The sequence below is a fragment of the Bombina bombina genome, chromosome 6 (genome assembly GCF_027579735.1).
Source record: "Bombina bombina isolate aBomBom1 chromosome 6, aBomBom1.pri, whole genome shotgun sequence".
Classification (NCBI taxonomy): Eukaryota; Metazoa; Chordata; class Amphibia; order Anura; family Bombinatoridae; genus Bombina; species Bombina bombina.
The window spans coordinates 379624665-379643966 of NC_069504.1; positions in this window are offsets into that span (position 1 = coordinate 379624665).

The window sequence follows — 19302 nt, forward strand, 5'->3', positions numbered from 1 at the left end:
GCATTCATTGCTTTATACATCATTTTCTATTGTGATATAACACATAAATACACATACATACATATTTACACATTCATACATATACATATATAAATACATATACACCTTTGAGCCCTTCCCAGTCTAACGCCTTGTCATGTACCATATTCCTTTAAAGCACTATTATTATTTTTTTCAATAATAAACCATTATATTCTACTTAATATGTGTAAATATAAGTTTAATCCTGTATTTTAATATATTATATGTGTGTTGTTATGCATATATTCAATACTTTTCTTCAGGTCTCCAAGAATGCTAAATTTTCCATTGCTATTTTGCGCAGCGCTTTAGCACAACACTTAACTCACCACTATGTAATTGCTAATCGCTTCCCTGCACTATCTATGAAAAGTATAGGGTGCTCTACAAATATTGCCCATTTTAAGATTCTCTGGTAAAGCTTTTTTACCATTCACTTGTAATACCAGATTATGTGCTCCACTTTTAATCCAGCCCATAGACTTGCAGAGTCGGTAGTGCTAAAACTACCTGCTCTAGAGAATTATAACATTTACATTTTTTCACTGCAATGTCCCTTTAAGTGACATATTGAAAGTACTATATTGTATAGATGAATATATAAATACTTTTACCTTTGTAGAAAATGAATGTGTTGCATAAAGAAATTTTATACAAAATAATTCAGGCTTTCAGAACTACCAGAAAGTTGGCACTATTGCTAGGTTTGGAATCAAATTTGTCAAACAAAATTGTTTTTTTCTTCTGTAGTAAAAAGAATGACCCAGAATAATCATATATGGAGAATGGGTTACCAAATAATGCATGTTTGCTTCTTTAGTAATATCTTTTTTATTTGCTTTTGTGGGATTGATTAACTAACTGAACATTATAAAGCATCAAACATTAATTCCCTAAAGTAATTTCAGTAGTTCCCAGACTTCATATATAAACATTTCTAAATGAAAGTTCCATGTTAATATTTGGCAAACTGTACTAGCTGTTTCTATCTTGAATATATAATTTAATTTTTGCTTCTAAATGTTTAATCTTTGTTGGTTCATTGATTTCTTATAATCAGTTGTGTAATAAAGGCAGATTAAATGGGTATTATAATTGCATATACTTATGTAAACACTAATGCATAGAAATAAATAGCTAGCATAGGAGAGAGACGACACCATCAAAGCACATACTATTAGTTTATCAGTTGAAAATTGGTGTAGACCCTTGTTATGTATATTCAAAAACTTAAAAAGAAGAAAATACATGAAGAGTGTACATTACCCCTCCAACAGCCAATAGAATGCAAGCTCAATCCTATTGGCTGATTGGATCACCCAATAGGATGAAAGCTCAATCCTATTGGCTGATGGCAACAGCCACTAGGATTTTTCCCCTTTAATTCCTATTGGCTGATAGAATTCTATCAGCCAATCAGAATGTAAGGAACGCCATCTTGGAAGACGTACCTTAAAGGGAAACTTCATTCTACAGCGACCATCGGAAGAAGAGGATGCTCCGCGCCGGATGTCTTGAATATGGATCTGCTCCGCGCCGGATGGATGAAGATAGAAGATCCCACCTGGATGAAGACTTCTGCTGGCTTCGATGAGGACTTCAGCCCACTTGGATGAAGATTTCTGCCGGCTTTGATGAGGACTTCTGCCGCTTGGATGTGGATGGATGTCCGGTCCTCGAAAACTGTAAGTGGATTGTCGGGGGTTAGTGTTAGGCTTTTTTAAGAGTTTATTGGGTGGGTTTATTTTTAGAGAAGGGTCTGGGCAGTAAAAGAGCTAAATGCCCTTTTAAGGGCAATACCCATACAAATATCCTTTTCAGGGCAATGGGGAGCTTAGGTTTTTTTAGATAGGTTTTTATTTGGGGGGTTGGTTGTGTGGGTGTTGGGTTTTACTGTTGGGAGGTGTTTGTATTTTTTTACAGGTTAAAGAGCTGATTTCTTTGGGGCAATGCCCCGCAAAAGGCCCTTTTAAGGGCCATTGGTAGTTTATTGTAGGCTAAGGTTTTTTTATTTTGGGGTGGCTTTTTTATTTTGATAGGGCTATTAGATTAGGTGTAATTGTTTTTAATTTTTGATACTGTGGTTTTTTTTGTAACTTAGTGTTTTTTATTTTTTGTAACAGTATTTTTTATTTTTTGTAACTCAGTGTTTTTTATTTTTTGTAACTTAGTAATTTTTAATTGTAGATTTAAATAATTTGAGTAGGGTTGGGTTTTTAAATATGTAATATAGTTAATTTAATTGGTAGTTTAAAAAGGCCACATAGCCTATCATCAAATCTGTGAGTAAGTTTATCAGTTAGATTAATCAACTGGTTTTGCAAATTGTCCATCAAAGGCACTCAGATAGTAGAATCCTTTATATAGTGCTGCTTAGTCAGTATGTTTGTTTCGTTATCAGAATAAAAGTCGAATTAATAGACAAAGCCCTTGATCCTTTTCAATGTTATTCACAAAAGTCATACAGGTATAATGATAACATTTAGCAACTGCACTCAAGGTCTCACCTGTTTAATACAACTATGGTCATGTTTAATCAACATTCAGTAGGTTCTACCTGTGTTTCTATATAATGTTTATTCTGTTCATACCCCGTGTTGGTAGCCACAATGCATTACCTTTTTAAGTCCAAGACATTCAATGTTAGTCTGGTCCCAAGTAACTGCAGCTCTTGTTGCAGGTCTGCCTCCCTCTGTACATAACATGGGGCATCTCAACCATTCAGGCCATCACTAATCACAGGGCACCTACTCTTCCACAGTAAACAAAAGCTATCAAATATTCAACACGCCATGGCGATTTAGGTGGTCACCCCCCTTTTGGATGCCCATTTCTATTGCTCAAACAAATTATATTTTTGTTTTGTGAATAAGATATTCATCCGTGTCCTCATGATGAATCCTATTATGCTATTATGATTCATGTTTATCATATATTTTCATGGAACATTTTATTTCATGATTGGATCAGCTGCTTTAGATTTCATGCACTTTTGCTAATTGAAATAGAGGGCGCCACATAGTGCAGATCAAAACAACTTCAGATATGATAGCAATAGAGCTAAAGAATCTTACTCACAAGGTGTAAATCACTGATGTGCAGTACAAGCAGTCCGGAACCACCAGTCGTCCGGCTAACCACTCGGCTAACGACTGGTGGTTCCGGACTGCTTGTACTGCACATCAGTGCTTTACACCTTGTGAGTAAGATTCTTTAGCTCTATTGCTATCATATCTGAAGTTGTTTTGATCTGCACTATGTGGCGCCCTCTATTTCACTTCTTGTAGATCACCTTATCCTGTGTTGTGGCACGACACTTTGGAGGAGCGGCCTATTGCTCTGGATTTGCATCTTTTAGACCTGGAATTGCATGAGCAAGACTGTCATTTCACTGACCACTATCAATTGGACTATCTGTATATTCATTTATTTTTGCATACTTTTGTATCATTGTATTATTTGTACCATTGTATCCAATTGTCTCTAGGCGCATCTTACTAGTACCTGGGTGATTCCTGTGTCACCGGATCACTAGTTGTTTTTTTACTTTTGCTAATTCACTTATAATATCTGGTACATGCCCAAGGCATCTGGTCAAAATATAATTTCCCACAGTTTTTGAGTGGGTATTGTTAAAAAGGTCTCATTTTAGGACATAAAAAAAAAAAACTCTACTCAGGGTGGAACTGGAAGCAACTAATACTACTCTATGACTGACGCATACACCTCAGGAAGACAATGACATCCGGAAGAAGATACAGTATATTCCTATAACCCTCTGCTGACTGTTTATATCTGCGTATTCATTTTTTATTTAATCTGAGTAAAGTTGAAAATCATGCTGTGGAGTTTATTTTTAAATTTGCGGTGACTATTCTGACTATTTGCGGTGACTAAACTGTTCAACAACATTTTTAATTAAAAAAATATTCTCAATCTAAAGAAAATGGATGATTAGAGATTTTAATTAGGATTAAGGCATGGATTATGGCCATGGATGGGGGTTAAGTGTTAACTCATTGGATGCCAGACAGGGCTGTAAACATAGAGAAACATGGTGTTGCAGCCATATCTAGATCAAAGTGGTTAACATAATAACATCACTCTGCAGGACAACATTCCATTGGAACCCATACCCAGTAGCTACCCCATTTAAGAAGGTTCAGGCAAACAAGATTCCTAGCAGAAAACCAGTTCACCTGTGTTTGCAGCCAACGATGCAGCATCTGCTGGCAAAAGCTATCATTGGCAAGAAATCTCTTGTGCTTCCCTGCTCTCATGCGATCAATTGCAAGAGTTCATGGATCACCAATCACCTTGAATGGATCAGTCCAGGATAACTGCTTACTTTACCACAATAACCTGACTAATATATGTATGTAAATTGGGTACTTGTAAAGCGCGGCTATTCACCCGTAAGGGTCTCAAGGCGCTGCTCATTTTATTGACCTCAGAAGGATGAAAGGCTGAGTGGACCTCACTGTGGATTGAACCTGCAACCCCTTGGTTGCTACAAAGCTCAGCTACAGTGCCTTAGTATGCTGGGCTATCTGTCAGAATCATAAAATTAAAAATACCATTTCTATTACTATAAATATTACCATAATAATAATAATAATAATAATAATAATAATAATAATAATAATAATAATAACAATAATATATTTTATTTGGTTTATTTTTGTAATGTTGCACAGAACCCCCCCCCCAGAAACATGATAAGACAAGTGCAGACACAATAACATAAGTCTTTGTCTTTGCACATGAAAATTATACGCTGCTTCTTTCTCATTATGACACCTAAAGTACAGCTTGTTCTTTCACTGATCATTTTCTTTCTCAAACACCTATTAGGTGTTTGTACATTGGATGTTGACATTGCTATAACTTAAAAAAAAAAAGAGCCATTCTGTTTCCAGAACTGCAGGGAGAACTTCCAAAACGTCCACAATGAAAAAAAAATCCAATAAATGTGTTAACCCATGAATACAGTGTACTTCCTATTGTCTGTATTCTTATCCTTTTCTTTGACAATAAATAAATGCCGTCAGGGGCATTTAGAAAAATCAAGTACGGAACATGATGCATATTTTCCCAATTTCTGTAAGTCATACCAGGGACCACTTAGCCACACCCTATTTCTGCAATCCTGGTTAGTACAGTAAGACACAGCTTTGCACAAAAAACGGCTTATTAGTTTCAGTGGTAGAAATTGCTCCGTTTTTACATTCAAAACGTGACTGGGAAAAGCTAACATTTGTATGTGAGCTAATAATATCTAATATGTTAAACTTGCAATAAACAAAGTTAGAAAAATGTATACTGAACAATTATACAGTATAGTGAATATAAATGACACATGATACACTCATGGAGTCCGATTTATCAAGGGCCAATTGGCCCTGATTCCCCTGTTTTTGCGCGCGCCTCCAGGCTCACCTGAAACAGCAGGGTTAATCGGGTTGATTGACACACCCTGCTAGTGGGCGGCATTACACAAGTAATTCACCAGAACTGCTTGTGCAATGTTAAATGCTGACAGCGTATGCTGTCGGCATTCACCTATGTCTGTCGGAAATGATACGGTACAGCGTATCATGTTGGACAGACATTGATAAATCGGCCCCATGTACTGTACATCCATAATTCCCCATTTCAAATTAATTAAACAATAATGTAATTTTTTTTTCTTCAAAAAACAAATACCATTAATCTTCTAAACCAAAAAAATCCGAAATAAAAAACACTTTTTTGTTTAAACAATAAACCAACAAAAACTGTTTAACTTATAAAACAAGTACAACCCACGCACGCAAAAAAATCTTACCTCTAGCGCAATTAACAATCAAACGGGAGCGTTAATTAGCTCTCTACTTGTAATCTGGCCCATATTTTCTTAATTTAGGTTCTGTTCAAGAGGTTTTTATTGCAACATACAGATATAAATATTGAAGACTTACATTTACCTTTAACAATTTAATAGATTAATTTATTTCCATATGTATTATGGAGGGGGTTGCTTATCATGAATAAGGTTATCATGACTAGCATATTTGTTTTCTCACGTGTGCATCCAGAGCCGGCCCTAGCCATTGCGGGGCCCAAGGCAGGATGACAAAATGGGCTCCCCTTTCTCCCCACCTCCAACCCCGCCCCAACTCCGTTTCCAACCCCGTCCCATTTCCGTCTCCAACCCCACTCCATCTCCACCTCCAACCCCACCCAATATCCGCCTCCAACCCCGCCCCCACAGTTTTTAAAATAAAAAAAATGGGAGAAAATTTGTTTAAGGTAAGGCACAACATTTTATAAAAAACAAACAAACATACAAATCCACTAATGTGGAGCACTATAACATTGTATATATTGCAATATACCATTTTTACTATTGGAACAACTGTTTATGTATATAATGAATAATTATGCAGACAATTAGAGCTGAACAGGGCCTTATTTTTATGTGTTTTCTTGTGATAACAAGAACATTACAGAGACGCCAGCGCCAGCCCTAGCAAATGCAGGTCCTTAGGCAGAATGACAGCGCGGTGGCCTTTACCCAGAACAAAAAATACTTAAAGAAATGGGGCAATGCACTGTACCAAGAAATTCGAAAGAAAACTCTGTCTCACAATTCAGGGATTGAGCAAAGTTAATTATGCAATGCATGTAGATAGTAGATATCCGTGTAACAATATATATAGAGTTGGTGGGTGATAAGTGTGACTTGGGAAATGTAGCGTGATAAATTATACCACTGCTGCCAAACGTTTGCTCCTTACCGGATCATCATCTGGGACCTGCGATGCACGGGTAATAACTTTACCTCTCCAAGTGCTCGTCTTGTCCGTTTCTGCTTACTTGTCCACTTCAGCTTGCTTGGCGTCCTGATGTGTATGATTTGCTACTCCCGGCGTTCCTATCACCCGCCTCCGTCAGCTTTCTGTCACTCACCCACGGCCAATCAACTATGTGAATCAGCCTCGAAATTCTCCAACTGCTGCAGTATTCAGCACACACCTCCCCACAGTAACGAATCCAGGATAAGACTGGCAATGAATGAAAATTAGAAAACGAGCAAGAAATCCTGGAAGTTGAATAAAAGTCTACTTTATTGGAAACAAGTTAAAATGTGAAAATGGCACACAAAACAAGGTAGCAGCCAGGTGTGGCACTAGTGGCTAACTTCCTGGATTTCTTGCTCGTTTTCTAATTTTAATGCACTGTACCACACAGATATAATAAACACACAGAGATACATATATACACATACATCCACACTCAGACACATACATAGGTACACAGATATATACACACACAGCCCACACACAACACACACATAGCGCCACACACACACACACAGCACACAGCCCACACACACACACATAACACACAACACACACAGCGCACACACAATGCACACAGCCATCACACAGCTCATACACAGCCCACACATAACACACACAGCCCACTCACACAGCCCACACACACACACATCCCACACACACACATCCCACACACACAACACACACAGTCCACACACACATCCCACACACACACATCCCACACACAACGCACACAGCCATCACACAGCTCACACACACACACACACACAGACCCGAGACAGCCCACACAGAGACAGCCCACACACACACATACACAGCCAGCCCCCCCACACACACAGACAGCCCACACATGCACCCTACACAGACAGACAGCACACACACAGACAGACACACAGTACACACACACACAGACAGAAGCAGAAGAAATACTCTGTAAATGTGGTAAAGAATCCAGCCCACACAGACAACACAAACAGTACACACACACACACATGCACAGTACACACACACACACGCACAGTACACACACGCACACAGTACACACACGCACACAGTACACACACAGTACAAATCTTTCAGTAATAAGAGACAGAAGGAGAGAAGAAAAAAGAAAGAGAGAGGAAAGATTGAGCGGGTAGATATGGGCAAGGGAGATAGAGGAGGTGGGGAGTAATGGGGAAGAAAGAGGTGGGAGCCAAGAGAAGATGAGAGAGGAGCAGGAACAGAGTGGAGAGATCATGGAAGGATAGAGGGGAGATAGAGATTATGAGAGCATGCTAGACAGTGGTGATATTAAGGGGTGAGAGAGGAGAAAAGAAACAGAGTAAAGAGGAAGCTTGAGAGAAGGGGTAGACAGAGAAGAGAATGTAGAGAAAGGAGAAAGGAAAGAGGGGGACAGAGAAGAGAATAAAGAGAGAGTCAGAGAAGGAAAGCACATTTAATTCAGTACTAGTAGCCCATCAGTCCATCACATCTAGGTGAGGTGAGCTGCAGGGAGAAGGGTGCAGGGAGAAACAAAATGCTGAGAATGTTAGAGTGATGGTGAAGGGGACTAATTCTACACTAAATTATAAGGAAATGGTGCCTTTGTAGTGCCTTTCAAAATAATTGGCCATTAAGAAAAATTAGGTAACAGAGCCATGCTGTTTTATTATATGCCATAAGCAACCCTCCAAAAAAATAGAAGTCCTAGATTAACTCAGATTTACTCTGAAAAAAAGAACATCATATGAGATAATCCCTCCCTGAAAAGTCCGCACAAGGCATGGACAATTAACAATTCCCTTGCTCATGGGAGTTTCCTCTGCTTTTACCTTGTCTACTTCAGACAGATGCCATAGTGGGAAAATCTGTATGCAGATGTGGAAGTCAAGGAGGACACCGGCAGTAAGTGAGCTTACTATTTAGCTGCAAGTCTGAGCATCCGGCCACCCTCCACCCTGAGTGCACACAACTAAATTCAACTTATTTTGTGCTTTCTTGACTGCCTGCAGTGGCCGGGCCAGATCCAATCTCTACAGCCTGGAGCCAGTGCTCAGTGAGTGAGACCCCAGGAGATGGAGTTGTCAGTGAGCCACCAGCCAGAGCACCAGCATCCATGCTGTGCACTAAGGCGAAGGAACCGTCATGGCACTGTCTGCACCCTGGCTGCTGCTGCAGCCCCCCATCCATAATCATGACATGTGAGACACTGTCAGAATATATTTGATTACCCACCTCCTGACCGGCATCTTCACTCACTGTCACAGACTTCAGACCGAGATGAGATGTTCAGCGCCACTCTGCCCGCACACTCACCCAGAGACACATGACCACATGCAGCGGTGTGCCTTGCAACTGACCGAATGGAGTCACATGTCTGAAGACTCACTCATGCACTGCAGCCGTATTGGGTACAAATAGCACAATAAAAAAAAAATGGCAGAGTTTATAAAAAAAATAATAGAAAAAAGAGTTTTTATAAAAAAAATCATTACAAAATTTAAAAATTTTGCAGCATTAGTTGGCACCAGCACGGGGCCCTAGGCAGCCGCCTTGGTCGTCTTTCCCTAAGGCCGGCCCTGTGTGCATCAACTAACCATATAGATTTGTTTCACATTTTCTAAATTTCAAACAACAAATCTGCATCACAGTAACTTAACTTCTGATGTATGGATTTAAACTGGTATTTTGGGAACACATTAAGGAGCCGATTTAACAATGTCTGGTGGACATCGCTGAATGCCAACGGTATACGCTGTCGGCATTTAACTTTGCACAAGCAGTTCTGGTGAATCAATCGGCCACTAGCAGGGGGTTTCAATCAACCAATTTGTACAAACACACCAAATGAACAGTGGCACTACTTGGGCTTTTCCTCTTGTATATACATTTACATATACAGTATGTTAGAAAGTCTACTTTTATCAACCTATAAGTATCTAGAGGAAATGGTGCTTGTGCATAAATATAAATCCTAACAAAAAGGAAAATTGATATATAGGATACCAAAATTCCCAAAGTATGAACTTGCAGCACTCTGGGCCTTAAACTAAAGGACGGAATTCCCCAACAGGACTTTAAAATATAAGTTAAATAAATAATTTAACTTTTTCTATATCTCTTTAAGATTATTTTTAATAGTTTCCTAATGACCCTAATGACAAAGTTTAAAACTCGACAAAACACAAGGGGGTCGATTTATCAAGGGCCAAATGGCCCCTGATGCCCCTGTTTCCATGCATCTGGTTGATTGAAACCATAACAAAAGGGAAAATTGATATATAGGATACCAAAATTCCCAAAGTATGCACTTGCAGCACTCTGGGCCTTAAACTAAAGGACGGAATTCCCCAACAGGACTTTAAAATATAACCTTTATTGTAGAAATTTAAAAAAATCAAATTGTTGGTTTATTATACACACATTTAAAAAACACTCCAGTACCAAAATCAGTGTAGTAGCTTGTTTATTAGATCACAAAGTATTATGATTAGGCCTATGTGATTTCACCGTTATAAGTGATCTAAAGTGTAACCAATAAAATTCGCTAGGTAATGTTACTCAATAGCTTATAACAAAGAGCTAATGCAAAGATTCTATTCTGGGTGAATACTGATCAACCAGTATCAGTGTGATGAGCTTAACCTGTTTAATATAGTGTAATGTTAGGTTGTGTTGCTGTCGCACGATATTAAGAAAAATTTGTCACTTTTATAGTCAGTATATAAATTCCTATTGCCCACTGGATTGTAGGTATCACAGCAGGACCAATATATTGATCTATGTAAAGAAGTGACTAAATTTGTGCTGATTCACACCTCTCCACAACTCAATGATTGTAAATAATATGCATTTGCACGATAAAGTAGTCGCTAAATATTAGTGGTTGTTCCAATCACTGAGTTAATTCAATATATCTAGTTTTCAGCATACGTGACACTTGTGTGTCCAATGTGAGTGCAGTTCATATAGGTATTAATAATGAGCTGAAAATTATATTAAGTTTAGTTTAAGTTATACCTACATCAAAACATCTATTAGTTCAGAAGTTACTAGGTATGCCAGTAATATGTCAGTGATTAATCTCCACTAACAGCAAAGTCACGCTGTCAGTTTAGCAACTGCTGTTATGCAAATGAGGACAGAGAATATAGATTTGTAGCAGTCAATTCGATCCAAAACCCCTTCATATACTGGCAAAACTGGTTTTGAGATTAAGTTCTTAAATTAGACTAGGTCAGTCACGACCCTTGATTCTAAATATAGTTAGTTTTGCTCTGGGATAAGCAGTTTAAATATAGTATCTGTAAATGTAATTATCAATATTAAATGGTTAATCAAATTATCTATTCACCATTCATTCAGGAATTATATTCACTGATGAAAAAAGTTTGGCACAACCCCGGCTGTACAAAAGGTTAATCTTATTCAGTTAGTCTATATAGCTTGTGCCACGAATGTCAAGAAATTTAATTTAACAGACATTCAATAGTCATGAAGTTCGTTTGGCATGTTTATTCATTCCGAATGTCTGTTTCTGAGTAGACTAAGTCTGGCGCAACCCAGGCTATATTAGGTTAATATTCTACAGTTTATCAGCACAGCTTGTACTGCAAGAATTGGAAAGTTTAGTAAACGTTGCAAGGGTAATTTGGTTTGTATGACATACACTCATTCAGAAATGTGGATAACAATTTAGACTAAGTCTGGTACAACCCAGGCTGTATGTGAGATTAATCTTCTATAGTGAGTTAACACAGCTTGTGCTACGAGTCTTGGAAGGTTTAATGAACGTTTGATAAATAATTTGCTTGATTCTATCAAAAATATGATTTCGCAATTCAAATAAGTCTGGCACAACCCAGGCAATATGTGAAATTGGTATTACTCAATTAGCCAACAAAGCTATATGCAGTAAGTTTTTTTATATATATTTTTTTCGACATTACATGAATTGTTCTGTTCATTCATCATACATTTATTCAGAAAATTATTAACATTTAAACTAAATCTGGCACAACCCAGACTGTGAATCAGTTTGGTATTACTTTGTTAGTTAACAAAGCTTGTGTTGTTGATACAAATTAAACTACGTCTGGCACAACCCAGACTGAATCTGGGGTTAATAGTCCTCAGTGAATCAGTATAGCAAGTGCTACAAGTCTCAAGCAGTTCAACAGTCATTCATTACTTGTTACTTTCGTCTGACATACACTTATTTCAAAGGCTATGTTAGCGGTTAGGCTAAGTCTGGCATAACCCAGGCTGTGTTCTTTTATTAGTATTACAAGTTAGATGCCAAAGTTAATAATCCTCAATGAATCAGCACAGCAAGTGCTACGATTCTCAAGCAGTTCAACAGTCATTCATTACTCGTTAAATTCATCTGACATACACTATTGCAGAAGCTATATTAACGGTTAAGCTAAGTCTGGCATAACCCAGGCTGTTTTTTAGTATTACAAGTTAGATGCCGAAGTGGCAACTTTGTGTAGTTATTCAGGTTGTCATTACAATATAGGCAGTTGCCATTCATCTAGAAGGACCCGGATAACATAATTGTCATGCTAAGTATTAAAGGTAACCCTAACGGCACATAGATACAAGGTACTGGGCTGTTAAAATGACACAAAAAAAATAGAGTGTGAACTAGTTCAACACACTCGCCTGATGCTTTTCGCCCGATAGGGCTTTATTTATTTGATAAAGCCCTATCGGGCGAAACGCGTCAGATGAATTTAACGAGTAATGAATGACTGTTGAACTGCTTGAGATTCGTAGCACTTGCTGTGCTGATTCATTGAGGATTATTAACTTTGGCATTCAACTTGTAATACTAACAAAATAGAAATAATATGGATGGCCTCAGCGCCTGATGGGAACCTGTATGCCTGGGGGCGGGTAGCTCCTAGCAGTTACCCAAGAATGTGATAAAAAAGGAAAGAGAGCCCAGGCGCCTACCCTAAGGGGCTAGGTTATAGTGTATAATAGTAGTAAGGTAAAAACAACTTTATTTACATGCTACATGTATATAAAATCAAAGAACCAAAATTATACAATGGCAGAAATAAAGGCAGATAGTTAATATTAAGACAGTAAAAACTTTGGTTTTGGTTCTTTGACTTTATATACATTTTATATACATGTAGCATGTTAATAAAGTTGTTTTTACCTTACTACTATTATACACTATAACCTAGCCCCTTAGGGTAGGCGCCTGGGCTCTCTTTCTAACAAAATACACAGCCTGGGTTATGCCAGACTTAGCCTAACCGCTAACATAGCCTTTGAAATAAGTGTATGTCAGACGAAAGTAAAAAGTAATGAATGACTGTTGAACTGCTTGAGACTTGTAGCACTTGCTATACTGATTCACTGAGGACTATTAACCCCAGATTCAGTCTGGGTTGTGCCAGATGTAGTTTAATTTGTATCAACAACACAAGCTTTGTTAACTAACAAAGTAATACCAAACTGATTCACAGTCTGGGTTGTGCCAGATTTAGTTTAAATGTTAATAATTTTCTGAATAAATGACGAATGAACAGAACAATTCATGTAATGTCGAAAAAAATATATATAAAAAAACTTACTGCATATAGCTTTGTTGGCTAATTGAGTAATACCAATTTCACATATTGCCTGGGTTGTCCCAGACTTATTTGAATTACGAAATCATATTTTTGATAGAATCAAACAAATTATTTATCAAACGTTCATTAAACCTTCCAAGACTCGTAGCACAAGCTGTGTTAACTCACTATAGAAGATTAATCTCACATACAGCCTGGGTTGTGCCAGACTTAGTCTAAATTGTTATCCACATTTCTGAATGAGTGTATGTCATACGAACCAAATTACCCTTGCAACGTTTACTAAACTTTCCAATTCTTGCAGTACAAGCTGTGCTGATAAACTGTAGAATATTAACCTAATATAGCCTGGGTTGCGCCAGACTTAGTCTACTCAGAAACAGACGTTCGGAATGAATAAACATGCCAAACGAACTTCATGACTATTGAATGTCTGTTAAATTAAATTTCTTGACATTCGCGGCACAAGCTATATAGACTAACTGAATAAGATTAACCTTTTGTACAGCCGGGGTTGTGCCAAACTTTTTTCATCAGTGAATATAATTCCTGAATGAATGGTGAATAGATAATTTGATTAACCATTTAATATTGATAATTACATTTACAGATACTATATTTAAACTGCTCATCCCAGAGCAAAACTAACTATATTTAGATTCAAGGGTCGTGACTGACCTAGTCTAATTTAAGAACTTAATCACAAAACCTGTTTTGCCAGTATATGAAGGGGTTTTGGATCGAATTGACTGCTACAAATCTATATTCTCTGTCCTCATTTGCATAACAGCAGTTGCTAAACTGACAGCGTGACTTTGCTGTTAGTGGAGATTAATCACTGACATATTACTGGCATACCTAGTAACTTCTGAACTAATAGATGTTTTGATGTAGGTATAACTTAAACTAAACTTGATATAATTTTCAGCTCATTATTAATACCTATATGAACTGCACTCACATTGGACACACAAGTGTCACGTATGCTGAAAACTAGATATATTGAATTAACTCAGTGATTGGAACAACCACTAATATTTAGCGACTACTTTTTCGTGCAAATGCATATTATTTACAATCATTGAGTTGTGGAGAGGTGTGAATCAGCACAAATATTGTCACTTCTTTACATAGATCAATATATTGGTCCTGCTGTGATACCTACAATCCAGTGGGCAATAGGAATTTATATACTGACTATAAAAGTAACTAATTTTTTTCTTAATATCGTGCGACAGCAACACAACCTAACATTACACTATATTAAACAGGTTAAGCTCATCACACTGATACTGGTTTTCAGATCAGTATTCACCCAGAATAGAATCTTTTTTTAAATTTCTACAATAAAGGTTATATTTTAAAGTCCTGTTGGGGAATTCCGTCCTTTAGTTTAAGGCCCAGAGTGCTGCAAGTGCATACTTTGGGAATTTTGGTATCCTATATATCAATTTTCCTTTTTGTTAGGGTTTCAATCAACCAGATGCACGGAAACAGGGGCATCAGGGGCCATTTGGCCCTTGATAAATCAACCCCCTTGTGTTTTGTCGAGTTTCAAACTTTGTCATTAGGGTCATTAGGAAACTATTAAAAATAATAATCTGTCTAATCTTAAAGAGATATAGAAAAAGTTAAATTACTTATTATTTCCCGCCTTGATTATAACAACTCCGTTCTCTCTGGTCTCCCCAGCCTCCGTTTTTCTCCTTTAAAATCCAGTATGAATACCTCTGCCAGGCTAATCTTCCTTACACGTCGTTCTTATTCTCCTGCACCTCTCTGCCAATCCCTTCACTGGCTTCCTCTAGCCTCCAAATTTAAACGCAAAATTCTGACTCAGACTTTGAGGCCAAATTATCATATGTCAGTACAGTGCAGATCAGGTCTGACAGACAACACTGAATGCGGAGAACAATACGCTCTCCGTGTTCAGCATTGCACCAGCAGCTCACAAGAGCTGCTGTTGCAATGCCGCAGCCTGCAGACTCGCGGCCAATGGGCCGCCAGCAGGGGATGTCAATCAACCTGATCGTACTCGATCGGGTTGAATTGTGGCGATTCCTGTCCGCCTCATCAGAGCAGGCGGACAGGGTTATGGAGCAGCGGTCTTTAGACCGCTGCTTCATAACTGCTGTGTCTGGCGAGTCTGAAGACTCGCCAGTAACACGGGCCCTCAAGTTCCATACGGAGCTTGATAGATAGGCCCCATTGTCTCCAGATACTCTCCCTCTCGTCCTTTTTTCCTCTCTTGTTACCTCCTCGCATTCCCATCTACAGGACTTCTCCAGAATGTCCGCTATTTTGTGGAGCTCATTGCCTTGCTCCACAAGACTCTTCCCTAGTTTTAAGAATTTCAAGCACACTTTAAAGTCTCTACTGTTCAAAGATACAATATACACAAATCTTTTCTAACCTCAATTCCTCTCCTCCTTTGTTATCCCCTTGAACCCCCTTAGCATGTAAGCTAATGAGCCCTGCTGTTTGTATATCACCTTTATGAGAGCTGATTTACAACAGTGCATCTATTGACAGGGCCCTCTATACACTTGTTCCCTCTAAATGTTACCTGCATGTTATACCTACGATTATATTATGCGTACTGTTGGTGTTCTACAAATAACTGATAATACTAATTGTTATTATACTGAAATAACTGATCATTTCTTACTCACAGAAGATTTATCAAAATATCTATGCACATAATTGCTAAAAGTGATCAACCCAAAAGAGTCTCAATTTAAAGTCCTGGATATTATACCAAATTTTCCAAATGGGAAGTAGACCTTGCTTTTTTTTTTTTTTTTAATACTGCACACAGCTCATCCATAGACAGATAAAAGGTTTGGGATAACAAAACTATGGACAACAGGATCTTTCCTTTTTATTGATTTCTCTGTAAAGGCTTAAAAAAGTAGTCTGTTTTAAATCCTCTAAATATGGGGCCAAATGATCAAATTCTGAATGATGCCCCTGTTTCTGAATGAGCCTTTAGGCTCGCCGGAAACAGTAGTTATGAAGCAGCGGTCTAAAGACCGCTGCTCCATAACTGGTCTGCAGCCTCTGACGCTGCGGTCTTCAATCCGCCCGATCCTATACAATTGCTAGGCACCGAATGGGCGGCATTGCACAAGCAGCGTATGCTGTCGGCATTTATCGATGTGCGGCAGACATGATATGCTACATCGTATCATGTCCGTCCGCACTTTAATAAATTAGCCCCTATGACTCTTGACATTTAATCTGACTTGAGGATTACTAATTTCATAGTCTCTTCTTAATTTTTATGTGCAATGTATCCAGCATATACACTTGATTACTAATTCATAAGAGATTGATGCCCCGTGTTTCTGGCGAGCCTGCTTCATAACCTGTCTGAATGCTCTGAGGCCGCGGTCAGAAATCAACCCGATCGGATTCGATAGGATTGATTGACAGCCCCTGCTAGCGAATTTGCAGGGGGCGGTATTGCACCAGCAGCTCACAAGAACTGCTGGTGCAATGATAAATGCCGACAGCATAAGCTGTCGGCATTTATCGATGTGCGGCGGACATGATACGCTACATCGTATCATATCCATCCGCACTTTAATAAATTTACCCCTAACATTTGCTTTATGGAGCCATTTACTCAAAAACAAATTTGTAATCTTATAATCTAGTTGATGACTGATTTTAAAAACACCAGAAATACAGGAGACTGAATCATACCATGCCTAAGAAAGTCTATTTTTAGAGTTTCACTTTTTTTGTATACAATTTAAACAGCTGCAGTTCCAGGATTTTGAGGATTTATTGTCGCACAGGAAACCAGACAAAATTCCCAATATTTTGCTATATCTGTAATTCACATGAAAGAAAAATATAAATATAAATTTCTATTGCACTCTATAATTTTTATTTTATTTATTTGTGAGGTATACAAAATATAATGAAATAAACTGATTTTTATTTTTCATTAATTTAAAAATATCTAATCAAATTTAAAAGTTAAAAAAATTATTACACCTTTTTATCTCATCTCCTGATTATAGCCATGTATCAAAACATATAGAACTTCACGTTGCAGTGCTTTTTTTTTAACAGTGGGAGCATTAACAATACAATGCTGTGATTTAGAAGTCATTAGCTATTGATGAAGTTACATGATCCAAACTAAAATGTTTACCTGTAGTTTATCGTAAGAAAAAACAACTACTGTAAATAAATAAAGTCTTGGGTGCCAATTTACTAACTGTCGGACAGACATGATCCGCTGTAGCTGATCCTGTCCGCCCGACATTGCTTAACATTGCACAAGCAGTTCTGGTGAACTGCTTGTGCAATGCCAACCCCTGCAGATTGGCCGCTAGCAGGGGGTGTCAATCAACCCGATTGTATAGTATCGGGCGGATTGATCTCCGCAGTCTCAGAGGCAGCAGACCAGTTAAGGAGCAGCGGTCTTAAGACTGCTGCTTAATAACTGCTGTTTCCGGCGAGCCTAGAGGCTCGTGTGGAATCAGGGACCATTCGGTCTTTGATAAATCAGCCCCCATAAGTGTATCATGTGTCATTTACAGTATATTCATTATACTGTATAATTGTTCAGTATACATTTTTCTAAAATTGTTTATTTTGGTATTTTTTCAGGTGGCTAAGTGGGTGTGGCTAAGTGGTTCCTGGTTTGACTTAAAGGGACACTGAACCCAATTTTTTTCTTTCATGATTCAGATAGAGCATGCAATTGTAAGCAACTTTCTAATTTACTCCTATTATCAATGTTTCTTCATTCTCTTGCTATCTTTATATGAAAAAGAAGGCATCTAAGCTTTTTTCTTGGTTCAGTACTCTGGACAGCAGTTTTTGATTGGTGGATGAATTTATCCACCAATCAGCAAGGACAACCTAGGTTGTTCACCAAAAATGGGCCGGCATCTAAACTTACATTCTTGCATTTCAAATAAAGATACCAAGAGAATAAAGAACATTTGATTATAGGAGTAAATTAGAAAGTTGCTTAAAATTTCAAGCTCTATCTGAATCACGAAAGAAAAAATTTGGGTTCAGTGTCCCTTTAAAGAAATTGGGACTTTCTGTCTTATAGAAGTCTATGGGGAGAATGTATTAGCGTGGTAGCAATATCCAAAGTCCTGAAGTTAGTACCTTGGTCTTTTACTCACTCACCTCCTTTTTACTTTCAATGTGTAATACATGTGCTAATCCAGCCTTGATGATGTTTTACTTTGAAAAAAAGTGCTCCAATTTTAAAATAAATTGTGAGAAATAAATATTAATTCTGCCATTTACAGTAAACTGTTGTGTTTGTCACAATGTGAAATCGGCCTGTGTGAAATTGACAGACCTCAAAAAAAGAATTTTCTAAATATCTTATAAATAAAAGCTTCATATAATCATACAATACCGCCTGTGAAAGTAGGTTCTGAGGCACTAGAATATGTGTGATCTGTGCCCCCCCAAAAAATAGACAAAATCTTTCAAATCCTTACAACAAATATATATACTAATTAGGGTTGCACCGATACCGATACTAGTATCGGTAACGATACCAAGTATTTGCAAGAGTACTTGTACTCGTCTAAATGCATCGATACTTAAACCGATACCTCCACTTCCTACCCATATGCTATCTAGTGACATTTTTTCAAACTGCATATTCCCATTTCATTTTAAGCTGGAGTGGAGAGATCACTGTACCTCGTTCAGACAAAACCCTGAAGTACTGGGCAGTTAATAAACTGAGATTTCTAGCACTGGCTAAAATGGCCCAAAATATCTTTCTGCCCCATGCAGTAGTGTGGAAAGTGAAAGACTGTTCAACTTAGAGTCAAACCTCCTTACTGATAGCAAAAACAGACTAATACCTGAAC